Below are 15,632 nucleotides of genomic sequence, written 5' to 3'. Positions count from 1 at the left end.
TGGTGCTTTGATGAAAATAGTTGATTTTCTAACTAGTAATTTATAGTGTTAATAGTCGGTTCAAAGAGCATATATTCTTCAACTAGTTTTTATACCCGGGACATTTTAAAATGATTTTTTTTTATTATAAATATAAAATTTAAATAAATGATTAAATAAAAACACTAAAATTAGAATTTAAAATTTTCATTATATTTAGTATTATTACATGCGTAACCATTATATATATTAAAAATATTAAATAAAACTATATAACTTGGTTTTTTTTTTTTAAATTTATACGTCTTAATTTATATTTTTAGTAAAAAAAACTTGTATAATTTAAATTATATAAAAATGATGACTACTTTTTCAAATATCCAAAGTTTTTAAAATAAAAATTATAGATGAGATAGTAATGTAAATGTTTGTATCCAAAAGTTAAATTAACTAATATTCTTTAATTAATGTTAATATTTATCCCTTTTAGTAATTAAAATATATTAATTGTATAAATATTCGTTTAACTTTTACTCACAGAAATATTTAACAATTAAATCTTCTTATGAAAATAATTATGATATTTGTGTTTAAGTGATGTACTTTGTTTGTTAAACTAAATCTAAATTTTACTTTTTACTTACATAAATTCATTTATCCATTTAAAAAAGATACCGTAAAAAGTATATAAGTTAATTAATAACTACTAATTTTAATAAAATACTAATAATAATAATACAAATAATTATTATTATTTCAATATAATTAATTTCTTTATATAATTTTCTTTAAATATATAATCATGTATACTTATAAATAGAATATTTAATAAAACGTTTAATAATATGAAAAAAATTAAATAATTAATTGCAATTATTTTTTATAACATTAATTAAAAATAGATAATATTATTTTATAGTAATATTAAATATAATAATGAATTATATTATTAATAATATAATATACTAATTAATATTGAACTAAATTTATACTAAATTTATAAACATAAATTATATAGAAATTTACATCTTTTAAAGTTACATTTAATATAATTATTACTATGTTTGGAAAAACATTTATTTCGTACCTTTTTTTTCTTCCAAATCTATATATATATATATATATATATATATATATATATATATATATATATATATATATATAATTCATCAGTATGGTGTTTTGATATTTTCGAGGAAGAAGTGTTCATTCAGACGTTATAGTTTAAAAAAAATCTAAAATTTTGTCTCCTTACTAATACGGATAAGATAAGTCGATTTTATCTGGGTTTCATGATTTGATCAGTTGAGTTTTCAGTAACCCCTTTATAATATTTATTTTTTTATTTTATAATTGTTATGAAATAAAGTGAATAATAGAGAGAAGAGAGAATAATAGATAATAGAGAATGGAGAATAGGGAGCAACCGATCTCTGTGTGTATTATTATTGATAGGAAGAGTTCTATTTATAGATACAATATGTGATCCATAAAGGAAACAAATCAACTTAGTTAATACAAATATTTACCATAAAGAGAAGAGTAATGAATCATATGAGTAAATGTATCAAATCAATGGACAATCATTAATTCATAAAAATAATTATTTTTTTGAATCGATTTTGGATTTCTTGGTTTGTTTTATGAATGTTAGTAGTGGTAGAAGGATTGGTCTTATTATAAATAGAATGATTGTCGGCGGAACAATAACAAAGAATGATTGTAAACCTAATTTTTTTGAATTTAATAATGTTTAGATGGATTATTTTACATGTTTAAGTATGTATTTGATTTGAGCATTAAAAAGTCATTATATACAGGGTACGTCGAATGGAACAATAAATTTGGCCTCCTTAATTTTAGCTATACAATAAGTTATAATAAAAAAATACATAGATTTAATTAGATGTATTTTTTAAAATATATAAAATGAGGGAAAGTTATATTTATACAATATATGTAAATACAATCTATTTAAAATATGCAATTCAATAATCTTATATAGAAAAGAAATATATTTATAATATCTTTTGTTTACGAAAAATAATATAAAAATTGCAAACTCATAGTAACGTAACAATAAAATTTGAATATTAAAAAAATAAAACATGAATAAAAATAAATATATATGATAAAATATTAAAGAAATTATAAATTAATGTAGAAGCTTAGATTGATTTCCTAAAAGAATATCATAAATAAAAAGATTTTTAATATAATAATTAACTTAAAGATTTCTTTACGTAAAAAAAATCATATTTGAATATTTGTTTTTATGAATCTAATATTATAAAAATTAAGTTTTTCAGGAAAGAAACAGATAGAAATTCTAAATTTTCTAAAAATTTATTTGATGTCAAAAAAAAAATATTTGAAGTCATAAAAAAATAACTATTAATGTATTTTTTCAATCCTAATTTAATATAAATTTAATTTTTTTAAAAAAAAAATCGAGAACTACTTTAAGTGTTGCTTGAATGTATACATTTCACCCAAAGACAAAATTTCTCCAAAAATCTCGCCATAAAATATTTGTTGGCTTAAAATCATAATTATTCATTTTTTTGTCAATTTCTTTATGCTTTAATTTTGAAGTCCATGTCTTTGAATATATAACAAAAAAATGTAGAGAAAAGTTATTTTTTTTATAAGAAATAATGAAATGAAACAAAATTATAACAAAAATAGGAAACAAAAATGATTGTAAATTCTCCTCTAGAATTTCTTTCACATACCATTAAGGATACCTCATTGTTAACAATCAAAAAGGAAAATTTTTTTGAGGTGAAATTAATTAAACAATACTATCGTTTCAGTTTCCAAAACTTTTATTAAATATATACATTATATAATAATAAAATAATAATAGTATATCAACTATTTGACATGATCGTAAAATCTACTTCTCTTGGAAATGCTTTTAATTTAAAAATTTTTTTGGTTACCATGCAAAAGGAGTACTTTTGTTGAACATAAATAGTACAACCAAAATGAGACTTTATTTGTCAAAAAAAAATAAACATTGGTATCAATGTATATTTTGTTTAGAGATGAATTTCATACCTTCTTCCAGTACAATAGTGAGATGAAATTCCATTATTTTCGTCAAATGAAATAATGAAGAAAACATATTTGTGGAAGATTAAAAGTAAGAATGCCAATGTCACTTTAAAAACTTTACCAGAGCTTTTTGAAGAAAGTAGCTAAATATTTGAATAAGAAACTTAAATTAAGAATAAAAATAAAATAAAGTAATGATGTTATATATAAAGATAAAATAAAGTAATGGTGATTTGAAGTACTAATTAATTATGACAACTGTACAAAACTTCCTGAGGAAGTCACCTAAAATTTAAAAGACAAATTCAATTAAAACTTCAAACTTGGCGACGTATCAGTAATTGGCAGTGCATTGAGTCCCAGAAAACATAATTGCTCACGTTGATAATTGATGCTCACATAATTGGAAGATGTGTGTTTGCAATGCATTATGACACCAAAACCCAAAATATTAATTGCTTTGTTCAAAGAAGAAGAGGAAAAGTTAATTGTTAGAAGAAGAAAAATTGACTTTGATGAGTGAGAAGATAAATGTTGGAAAAAGAAGGTGAAAAGTTGGTGACAGTTAGGGATGGCAACGGGTCGGGTCGGGCACGGATAGTATGATACCCGTACCTGACCCGCTAAAAAAAAATCCGCCCGTTTACCCGTCGGGTATCAGCTTAAAAAATATCCGCGGATATTTTTAAAACCCGCGGGTATCCGTGGATACCCGATACCCGAAAATATTTAAAAAAATATGAATTTTATAAATTTTTTAATATAAAATTATAAAAATAAAATATAAATTAAATTAAATTAAAGGTATAAATACACATTTGGTACCCAAACTTTTTCGGAAAGTTCAATGTGGTACCCGAACTTTAAGAATGTTCAATTTGGTACCCCAATTTTCTAAAGAGGTTCAATTTGGTCCTCTCCATTAAGTTGGAGTTAACACCGTGTCCGTACAGGACACATGTCAAGCCATGAAATTTTTATTTTTTTTAATTTTTTTTTCAAAAAATTATTTTTTTTTTCAAAAAATTTTAAAAAACTGCCACGTGTCAGTTTATCATCGTGCCACGTGGCAGCTTACAAGCATGACACGTGGCAGTGTAATAGTTGTTTTCAATTTAGTACCCCAATTTAAATTTTTGGTTCAATTTAGTACCCCAATTTTTTAAAATCATCCAATTTCATCATCTTCCATTTGAGACCAAATTAGTAAATAAGCTTAATTACAACCTATATATACATGTTACAATAACTTTTTCTAATATATATACACCAAATCATTTCACTTAAATACTTAAATTATTTTATTTTTTTCATTTTAACCTTTGTAATTTTTTATACATGAAATTTTTTACACTTGTAAAAAATAAAATAATTTGAATATTTAGGTGTAGTGATTTGATGTATAAATTCAAAACAATTATTTATAGTGATAATTTATAATCTCAAATATTCTATAAAAGATTGAACATTATTTCGGATATACATATCTATTGCATACATTATTACTTTGCATATATCATTATTGCATCCAAAAAAAAAGTGTTTACATATAATTAAATCAAATTAAGTTAAATTGAATCATGTAATATATTATTATACATTATTATTAAATACTAAATAACAAATGTCAAATATTAATAATCATATTTCTTATATTAAAATTAAAATAGCAAAATACAACTCATAAAATAATAATCCTAAATAATAAAAAATTGGTGTGAGAAGACCACGAGAGAGCATTGAAAGTTTTGGAAATGATTAACTGTTGCATGTTGCATGCGGCAGCCAAAAGGTGTGCGACAAGAAATCTGTTGTTATCTTTTCACACTTGAGTATGCTTTGGAAGATGCAAAAGTTACCTAAAACATAAAAAAAAAAGTTTTTCAACAATCCACGTATTTGAATCAGTCATAAAAAATACTTTATACTTTAATTTCAATTTTAAAGTATCTTCGGTACTTATTTCACCAAAACAAATTATTATAGTCAAATACATACATTTTCTTGTAAATGAACTGTAATGAAATCATCTTTAAACTTTGCAGCTAGTAAACTTGGTGTAGTGAGTGTCCATTGATATATTTATATGTCTGTAAGAGATTTGGTAAAGAAGACGATGTAACAAATATATAATTATAAATGTAAAATAAATCCAATATTATTAAAGAAATGAAAAATGAAGAATTAAATAATTACATTTAAACTTATTAAATATACAAAAGGTACACTTAGTTATAATTAATTACCTTCAATGATAATAAGTAGTCTTAAATAGATGAACAATCCACCACATTTAAAAATATGTAGAGGAATTAAAAATTTAAATCAAAATTGAAGAATAAAAACATAGAAAAACAAACAACCAAATCTTAGAGAAGAAGAGAATATTAGAATAAAATCGTAGAAAAAATAAACAAACAACCAAATCTTAGAGAAGAAGAGAATATAAGCTAAAATATGAAACTTGCGTACCTTTATTGTCGTCGTCAAAGAGTGAAAGGTTAAAAGATTCAACCTTTATTGTGTAGAAGAACGAAAATACGAACACAAAGTAAATCTGAGAAAAAAACACTAATCAAACAGATAAATGCAACAAAGTAAAGTAGATATGAAAACAAAACATTTATCCAACAAAAAAATAGAACAAAAATAAGTAGATCTCAGACAAAAATATCCATAAAAAAGAAAAATAATAGAAAAAAAAAAAAGATCTGAGAAGATGGTAGAAAAACAACAAAAATTAGAAATTGTTACCTTATTTTTAGTACGGTGAAGGTCCTAAAAAATCTCAGAGGAAAACATCAACAAAAAAAGTATATCTAAGAAAAACAAATCCATCCAACAGTAGATCTGAGAAAAAAACCTCGACCCAACACATTTTGTCAACAAAGAAAAGAAAATTTGAAAAAATCTATCGAACAAAAATAAGTAGATCTTACAGAAAAATATCCATGAAAAACAAAACTAATAGAAAACAAAGTAGATATGTGAAGATGGTAGTAGATATGAGAAAACAAAAATTAGAAGTTGTTACCTTATTTTTAGTACGGTGAAGGTCCAAAAAAATCTCAGAGGAAAACATCAACAAAAAATATCTGAGAAGAAAAAATCCATCAAATAGTAGATCTGAGAAAAAAACCTCGACCCAACACATTTTGTCAACAAAGAAAAAAATTTGAAAAAATTTACCGAACAAAAATAAGTAAATCTTACAGAAAAATATTCACGAAAAAAAAAATAATAGAAAACAAAATAGATCTGAGAAGATGGTAGAAGAACAAAAAAAAAATTCTTGTTACTTTTTTTGTATTTGTCAAGTTGCTCAAGGCTCTCAAAGCAAAACATTAACCAAAAGAAAGGTAGACCTGAAAAGAAAAAAATCCATGGAACAATATACATGGAAAAAGAAATCTAAGAGCAAATAAATCATTTAAAAGAGAAATAGATCTGAAAGAAAAACCTAAATTCAACAAATCTTGTACCAAAAGAAAAGTATATTTGAAAGAAAAACATTGATCCACCAAAAAAATAAAACAAAAATAAGTAAATATCAGAGAAAAATATGCATCAAACAAAAAAATAATAGAAAGAAACACAAGAAGGTAGAAGAACAACAAAAATGAAAAGTGATTACTTTTTTTTTAAATCTCGTGAAAGTGCTCAAAAATATAAGATGAAAAAATGAACCAAAAGAAAAGTAGATCCGAGAAGAACAAATTCATAGATTATGATTAATGTATTATGAAAATTTCACACATTATGTGTATAGATGGATGGAAGCTGATAAAGTATTATGATTAATGTAGGCTTTTTTCTATGGAGGGCATTTGAAAAGGACTTGCCTAATAAAAATAATTATGTGGTTGGTTTTATGAAATTGTACATGAATATGTTGAATGTGTTGTAGCAATTTCTTGGTAGTTTGACATTAACAAACATATAGTTTCTTAATAATTCAAGTCATTGTCAATGTTGCTCAGTTGGGTTGTAATTTTAATCCTTATCTTCAGTTAAATGCAGAGAAAATACGTTATTAATTTAAATATTTTTTGTGGAACACATAAAATGTTAAGACAAAACACATCATAGTTTGTAGGGCTGGGCAAAAATAACTTAACCATACTGTACCATAGTTAATTGAACTATATTAAACTAAAACTAACTGAACTATTAATAGGAAAACTGAATTATACTATTTATTAGTTTAAGTTTTGAAAAACTGAACTTATAATAGTTAACTACTCACATAACTGCACTGAACTCTTTCTTTAATTTTCTAGTGCTGTAAGTGGAACCTATTCTTATTGTTGTCACTTGATTCTTATGGAAACTCAATTATCCACATGAGCCCAGCAGCCTGTAAACTATAGCATAAACTAAATATTTTTCTTTTTTCAATATTATCCAAATTTAATTTTTATATACCTAACTAAACCACAATCTCAATTACAATGGATTATCTACCACCCGAATTTAGCTATTTCTTTTCCATCAATTTGGTTTGATATACGTGAATTTTAAATGGATTTTTCTTTCTTCTAGTTTAATATTATTAAATTTTAATTGTTATATTTTGTATGAATAATATTTTTGTTTTTAAAGAAATTGATATTTGGAAATAGTAATATTCTTTCACAAATTAATTTTGTTAATACATTGTTTAACTTATATTTAATTTACTATGTTAATGTTGTGAACAATTAATTAAGTTGTCAAGAAATGACATATAGAATTATTATAGAAGAATATAAATATAAGTATACACTAACTATAAATAAATGAATTCAGCAACAATAAAAATAAACAAGTAATAATAATATATTTTTAAAAGGTTGTTTATAAAAGAATTATCACTATTAGCGAGAATTCAAATTTATTTACAAAATAAATATAATAAAATTAATTTTTATTTGTATAAAATTAATAATACACTTATAAATATATAAGTATGTTATATATAGAAACAGAATTGTAAATATATTATGTTTTTAAGAAAAATGTAAAAATATAAATTTAAGTCATATTTTTATATTTAATTTCCGATTTAGTTTTAGTTACATAAAATAAAAATATATAAAATTATAAAAGTAAATATATTTTATTAATTTTTAGTTCGATAAATATATTTTAATTACATAAACTTATGTATTAAGATATATTAATATTTTGATTTTGATGTATTGAAATATTATGCTTATTTTCAATAAGAATTATGAAATACGAAATTTATCATGTTGTGTAGGATTTTGTAGTTTTCTAAACACTTTCAAGTATTACTAGTAGACTCACTCGTACGTACACACGAATTCAGTTCAAAATAGTGTAATTCAGTTCAAAAATAGTGTAATTCAGTTCAAAAATAATACAATTCAGTTCAAAATTAATGCAATTCGGTTCAAAAATAGTACAATTCGGTTCAAAAATAGTACAATTTGGTTCAAAAATAGTGAAGTTTATTCAAAACCAATGCAATTCGATTCAAAAACGGTTCAAAAATAGTGAGTTAAGTTAAAAATTAGTGCAGTTCAGTTCAAGAACAATGTAGTTTAGTTAAAAAATAGTGCAGTTCAGTTAAAAAATAGTGCAGTTCAGTTCTGACGTAGTACAGTTCATAAAACAGTTCAGTTTATAACAGTTCAGTTTAGTTCATATTACAGTGAAATGTAGTTTAGTGCAGTGTAGTTCAGTCCAGTTTATTTTTAAGAAAAACAGTTCAGTTCAGTTCGTCTGAACTGTTTTTTAGTTCAGTGCAGTTCATGTGAATTGTTTTTTAGTTCAGTGCAGTTTTTATTAGTACAGTGCAGTTTGGTTTATTTTGCCCAGCCCTAATAGTTTGTGGAAGAAAATTGTATGCATATAACAACTTCGTGAAAATTTGATGTATAATGCATTACTTTTGTTTTCATGTGTTGAGCCTTTGTCAATGTAGCTAAAGCGAAAGTCTTGCATAAAGTTTCATGTAAAATAATAAACAATAACAAGGACGATAATATTTGTGATTGATACAAGCAATATTTACCTCTCATTAATGAGGATAAAAAAATAGCTGCATAAATTTTGGTTTGTTTTACTTTTCTTTAATTTTAAAATTTACTCTTTTTATAATTATAAGAAATATGAAAATTATTTATGAAATAATTTTATTTATTTATGAAAATATGGTCATAAATAAAGTAAAAGTTTGTAGATAATAAAAAAAAATTAATTATATATGAAAATTTCATAAGAAAATAATTAATAAGTAAAAATGTCTCTACAACACTTTACCGACAAATTTAATAAATTTAATGAAGAAAATAAATGTCATATAAGAAAATATAAAAATAATTTTAAAAATTATTATTTATGAAATATTTCGTATGCAATTTATTATAATATAATATTTTATTAAAAATATAAATTTTTTATTTTACAGTTTAACACTATAAAATTTAGGGTTTAATTTCATCATTCATTATTCTTAGTCCTTCATCCTGATTATCCAGGAACGCTCACGTCACAGCAGCGGCAGTAATCCTTCGTCACCGAAGTTAGCAATCCTTCATTATTGAAGTTCGTCTCAACATCAACAACACGGTTGAGGTTCGTCGACAGCAAGTCTCATTTGAGGTTCGTCCGAGGTTTGTGCAGTTCGTCCTTCATTTGAGGTTTGTCTTTGCCTCGACCCAACGTCGGCTGAGGTTCGTCTTTGCCTCGACCCAACGTCGGCTGAGGTTCGTCCATCTCACGCTTTATGTGTCGACCCCTCTCTGTCTCGGCCCCTCTCTTAGGCGAGAAAAGCAAAGCACGTGAATTGTGCGAACGAGAATCGTGTGACTTTGTGAACGAGATAAGTGAATGATTTAGGGTTTTACTTTTGGATAGTTTAGGGTTCCAATCTTAATAGAAATACAACTAAGTTTGATTTTGAGTTTTTGGATAGGTTTACCTAATTTTTGTTGCAACTGAGTTTGAGTTTGCGTTGATAGAAATAGTAATTTTTGTTGTAACTCAATCCACACACACTCATGTTGTACCAAAGAAAGGATAAGAAGTAAACTTGTGTAAATCATAAATATTGGAACACTATAAAGCCCTTGAGTGCTAGATAATTAGACTTAAAGTTCATTTTTTCAATTTTAGTTGTTGTCTTGAATATGTTTAGATAGGTTGTTTACTTCTTTACTGGTTTAGTTTAGGTTGTTGCTTTTCCAGATTTTCTTAAAACTTATCTAGTCTTGATTCTAATTTTGTTTACTTTTACTAATTTGATTTTAAGTAATTTTCTCATAAACAGTTTTTTTGCTAACTTTTCCAATTAGGTTTACTTTTGATTTCTAGTTTTTAGATCATATAGTTACTGATTACTTCTTTACTGGTTTAGTTTAGGTTGTTGCTTTTCCAGATTTTCTTAAAACTTATCAGTCTTGATTCTAATTTTGTTTACTTTTACTAATTTGATTTTAAGTAATTTTCTCATAAACAGTTTTTTTGCTAACTTTTCCAATTAGGTTTACTTTTGATTTCTAGTTTTTAGATCATATAGTTACTGATTAATTCTTTTCTATTGCAATTCCCTAATTTTGCACTTTATGAAATAGTTTCAGGGTTGCTGCACAATTCAGTTTCCATCTCACGTCAGGTTCACTACACAGCCGCTAAAACATCATGGTTTCATCTTTCTATCTCACCTTTCTCTCCTAATATTTTCTCTTAGAAGTCATTTTTATTGTCAATTTTTATTTTATTCTTTGATTCTGTTTTAGTAGTATACTTCTAGGCATATAGTGTATTTGTGCAATTCAAATTTATATCTCTAAATACCTGTATAAGTAGTTTAATTTGATGCATTGAAACTTGTTTAGTTGTTGTTTCTAGTTAATCCTAATTGTGTTAAGCATGTTTCAGCTTTGCATACTCATTCTAGTTGCTAGTTGTTAGTACAGCTTTTAAATTCTAGTTCTGCATAGTACATTTTAGTATAAGTTGTCATTTTGATCTGTTATAAGTTTCAGGACATGGACATCGTGGTATGGTTGCTGCAGCTCGGTGGATCAAAAAGCACTCCACTCCTATACTTGTTCATGAACTTCGCAAAAACCATGATTACCAAATCAAGGTATTGTTAGCCTGTTCCTTTATTAATCTTTTGAAAATTAGTGATTATATTGTTCAACCAGAATTGGCTTCTGTAAATCTGTGTTGAATAATCTGAAATTATGGAGGTAATATCATAGTGTCTGTTGTTATGAATTGATTTGATATACTTCTTATATTTGTAAAAAATTGCTTGTCCACAGCTGTTATGAATAATCTGAATTTTATGGAGGTAATATTATATTTAGTGCCTATTGTTTTGAATTGATTTAGAATACTGCTGATATTTGTAAAAAAATGATTTGATTTTGGATACTCTGCTTATATTTGTATAAAATTATAGTGTATTTTCCCCTGTTCCCTATTACACTGTATAATATTAATTATATGGTCTTTTGTCTGTCTTCTGGTAGTTTGAAAATTTATCATTAGTATGGGGAAAACCACGGCAACCACCTCTAGGTTCTCGAGAGGTATGAAATGTATATTTGATATAATAGATATTATTTCTTATACGGACTGCTAAAATCATCATATTATGTATAAGAACTTCTCTTGCATATACTCTTTTGCATGATGGCCATGGTAAACGTGCAATTTTTCTTATTGTTTCTTTTGCACATGATGCAATTCATTGGTAGCTAAGGCCTCCTAACGGTAGAAGAGATTGTAGAAACAGAGGATAAGCCCCTGAATAATTGTAACAAAAATAACTATTAGGTGAAAATATGCACGCTGTTAGGTGGCTTTAAGGGTAGAAGCCTTAGGATGATGGTACCAATGGAGGGAATCTTGTAAACCAAACCCATCTTGGCAAGGGATCAAGAATCTTTTCATTCAAAGATTCCATCCCACTATGATGAGAAGTCATTTTGAATTGCTGCTAGCTCTGAACAGGCCAGATCTGTGAACTGGTTATCACTCAATTTGAATGATATTTAGGGGTAATGGGTGAAAGATAAACACGCACACACATTATATATATCACTTTCAAAGGAAAAGTCACTCTGAGCTAGAAGATTGACTGTGCTATATTGAGCAATGTTTCTATAAGCAATTTCTTGTGTATAAAATGTTCATTATCTCTCATCATCATGTAGGTGATGGCCTTTCAATCTTGAGGGCAAAACTTAGAAGTCAAAAGAAGCTAGTTAAACATTTGAAAAAAAGTCACTCTGGTCCAGAAGTTTGGAGGAGGTAAACTTCAGATTACTACTGCACATGAATGATTATCATCTCTTATTTTGTTTAGTCTAACTTTACAAAAAATATACTTCATTATTAACCCCAACTTTCCTATTTACACTCCTTCTAGCATGTTGTAGGCAACAATAAAGAAAAGTTAATGTAATGCTCAAACTAGGGAACTCATAAATATGCAAAAGCATATTGGGCTGCGCTGGTTGTTAGCCCAAAGTGAGCGAAGCGTTAGTCCAAGCTGGTGCACGCTGGGTTTTGGGTCACAGGTCATCTGGCCCAAATATCGGTGAAGCGGACTGCTGAAGATGCTGGTGGGAGTGGATGACCGCTAGATATATTGGGCCTGTTGCTTCTTGTTCGCCCATAAAAGATAGTTGTTCATTACTCAAACAGATTTATTAATCCATAACAAACAAATCAACATAATCAATTGTTAAAATTTCTCTGTAATAAATTTTTAACCTAAGGGAATAATAACTTTAAAAAAAATGCTGAAAGTTGTTTATCGTGTTCGAGTATTTGTTTTTCTATCATCACCATATGTTAATTTTATTTTAGTTGGTATCAAATATAACCATCCAATATGTATTAGATTTAATTGTTTTAATATATCCAATTTTTTTAATCTTTTATTAGTCTTTCAAATTTTTGGGATTAACGCTTTCCATTATTGAAAAATCATATATTGAATAATGAATATAATATATCAATATATTAGTTCTTTTTTTTTTTTTAATTTTAACTAGTTTGTTTATTATCTTACAAGAGTCTACCTAACCTCCACCACACACTCCTTATCAGCATGTTGGGTCTTCTTCATATGTTCAACAATCTCAATACCAGTCGTTTGGTCAACCGGGTTTTCAACCACTTCCTTTTCCACCATACTTGGATGCGTCACAACCAATGTCTTCAAATACTCCATTCCAGCAAGTTCCATACACATACAACATGTTTCCTCAACAACCAGACACTTTTTCTAGTCCTACACAAAATGTCTTTGCAACTTCTTCGTCAACACCTCCATCTGCATATCCCACATCCTTCCAGCAATATTATCGGCCTATGTCGCCACAGATGGTGGAAGATATAAACCAAAGACAACAACATGAAGATAATGATGATGATGATCCAGTTCAGAGCCCTCAAATAAGACTTAGACGACACCGAAGAAGACCTCCTTGTGGCACAAGCTCTCATAGATAACTTTCATGCCTTATTATAAGAAACCAAAATCATCATGAAATTTTTAATTACTTATATGCATTATTATTTAACTAATTAATATGACTAAAAAATATTTAATTTTTATTCGAACTAAAGTCGTCCCAATATGGTACGACTTCTTCATTATCAATATAACATAAATTGTTAATTAAAGTCGTCTCGATATGACACGACTTCTCAACGACACAGACGTCTCTCCATGTTGGCACGACTTCAGCTTATTTTAATTAAAATCATCTGATTTTGGCACGACTTCTTCATATTGAAATCGCACCATCTATGCACGACTTACCCTTCGTTGGAATTTCAAAAAAAATATGCACCACTTTGGTAAATGCACAAATAAATTACACCACTTTGGGAAAAAAATCCGCACAAACAAATCCTAATTCAATGTATGAAAATAAAACATATAAACATAAAAAAAAATTAAAAAAACAGCTCAAATCAGCTAGGTGTATTTTACAGGAAAAGTCTTGTAAGATCTTACGATGTCCTGCACAACCTTACAAAACATGATCTTTTTAATCTGAATATTTGTTTTCCTTTTATATTTTTTTAAAAATATTTTTAAATTTTATTAGTTAGGTTTTAATAATATTTGCAAATTTAGTAATATTTTGGTTTTCATAGAATTTGATTTGGTATTCTAATTTGAGATGTACGCAATTATAATTTCTTTCTAAGTATTTTATATCGAGTAAACAATCATCTTCTTAATATTGAATATTTGATATATTATGTTGTCTTTATCATAATTTTTTATTATTTTATAAAAATTAATTAATTAATATTGAAATAGTAAGAAAACAGGTATGAGTATGAGAATATACCCCTTATCTGGTGGGGATGGGCATATGACAAAAATTTGATACCCGTTAAGTTGAAGAATGGGGATAGAGATGCATCTTTTCTGTAAAGATACTCATGGGATACCAAAACTTGTCCCGTCTCGCCCCATTCTCATCCCTATTACTAGTATTTTTTGAAGAGATTTATCGTATTGGATTATAATAATAAATTTTAAAGTATATACAATCTTAATTAATTATATTTAAATTAGAATAATAGTAATTATAATATTTAAGATTATATATATATATAGATGAATTATTATTGAATGCTTTTTTTTAGCATGATATGATATATAAAATAAGTTGATTTTTAAACATTGTGAATAAATAAATTATTTGGATATAATCATTATATTATTAGTTGTAAAAGATAATGGTTCATTATTTTTATGATGAAAATGTATCTAGGTTATCCATATATTTTCATAATAAAATGTACTATATGTCAAATTGTTTCAAACACGTAATCATTGAACCAACCAAAGAAAATAATTTAACTCTAAAGTAATGGTCAATAATATCATATTGTGAAAATAATTCATCACATATAATACTTTAATTGATATCTTCTAATTCTATCTTAATAAACAGGGAAAAAAAATAAACCTTTTAAATTACAATTGAATAGATTATATACTTTTAAGGTTTTGATTGACATTTATAATTTATTATCCCTCATTTATGCATTAATTTTTAATACATGTTATCTCACAGTTATATCATATGTCAAAATAATTTAATTTAATTTCTATATTTATTTTTAATTTGAATTGAATTCCAATTTTAATAAAGAAAGAAAATAACATTATCCCTCTTCCTCAATACTCAATCTACCTTTATATAAATTTTAGGGTTAGATATATTTTTTGATCTCTTAACTTTTAGTTAATTTTAGAAATTAGTCAATTTTGAAATATTTTGTGAATTTTGAAATTAGTCATTTATTTTTTGAAATATGTGAATTTAATCATTTTAATTAATTTTTGTTAGATTTATTTAATATTTCGTACATATACATTTCAGAATTGTATTTTAGTTGTTTATACATCATAACGTATTCTTACTCTAATGTAAGTCAATAGTAATGTGAAACACATTTGTTAAATTAATTTAATAAAATTTATTAAAATGATTAAATTTACATATTTAAAAAAATAAAAAATTAAATTAATCTAAAATTTCAAAATAAATTAATTTTAAAATTTAGTAAAAGTCAAGTGATAAAAAAGATATTTT

The 15,632-nt window shown here is 25.7% G+C and overlaps 1 long non-coding RNA gene across 2 annotated transcripts; it reads left to right on the top strand.

The window, feature by feature from the left end:
- The first annotated feature begins 9,493 nt into the window (after positions 1-9,493).
- LOC114185216 (uncharacterized) lies at positions 9,494-12,812 on the top strand. Of its 2 annotated transcripts, XR_003604776.2 has the most exons (5): positions 9,494-9,752; positions 10,620-11,137; positions 11,529-11,588; positions 12,216-12,312; positions 12,431-12,812. It is a non-coding gene; the product is annotated as an uncharacterized LOC114185216 (long non-coding RNA). The 2 variants fall into 2 exon arrangements; XR_003604775.2 differs by having other exon boundaries at positions 9,497-11,137.
- The last annotated feature ends 2,820 nt before the right edge of the window (positions 12,813-15,632 follow it).

This window comes from Vigna unguiculata, chromosome 5 (genome assembly GCF_037176805.1).
Source record: "Vigna unguiculata cultivar grain cowpea cultivar isolate G323 ecotype 2 chromosome 5, ASM3717680v1, whole genome shotgun sequence".
NCBI classification, from domain to species: Eukaryota; Viridiplantae; Streptophyta; class Magnoliopsida; order Fabales; family Fabaceae; genus Vigna; species Vigna unguiculata.
The sequence above is the reverse complement of the archived record's forward strand: the minus strand, read 5'-3'. Positions and strand labels throughout refer to the sequence as shown.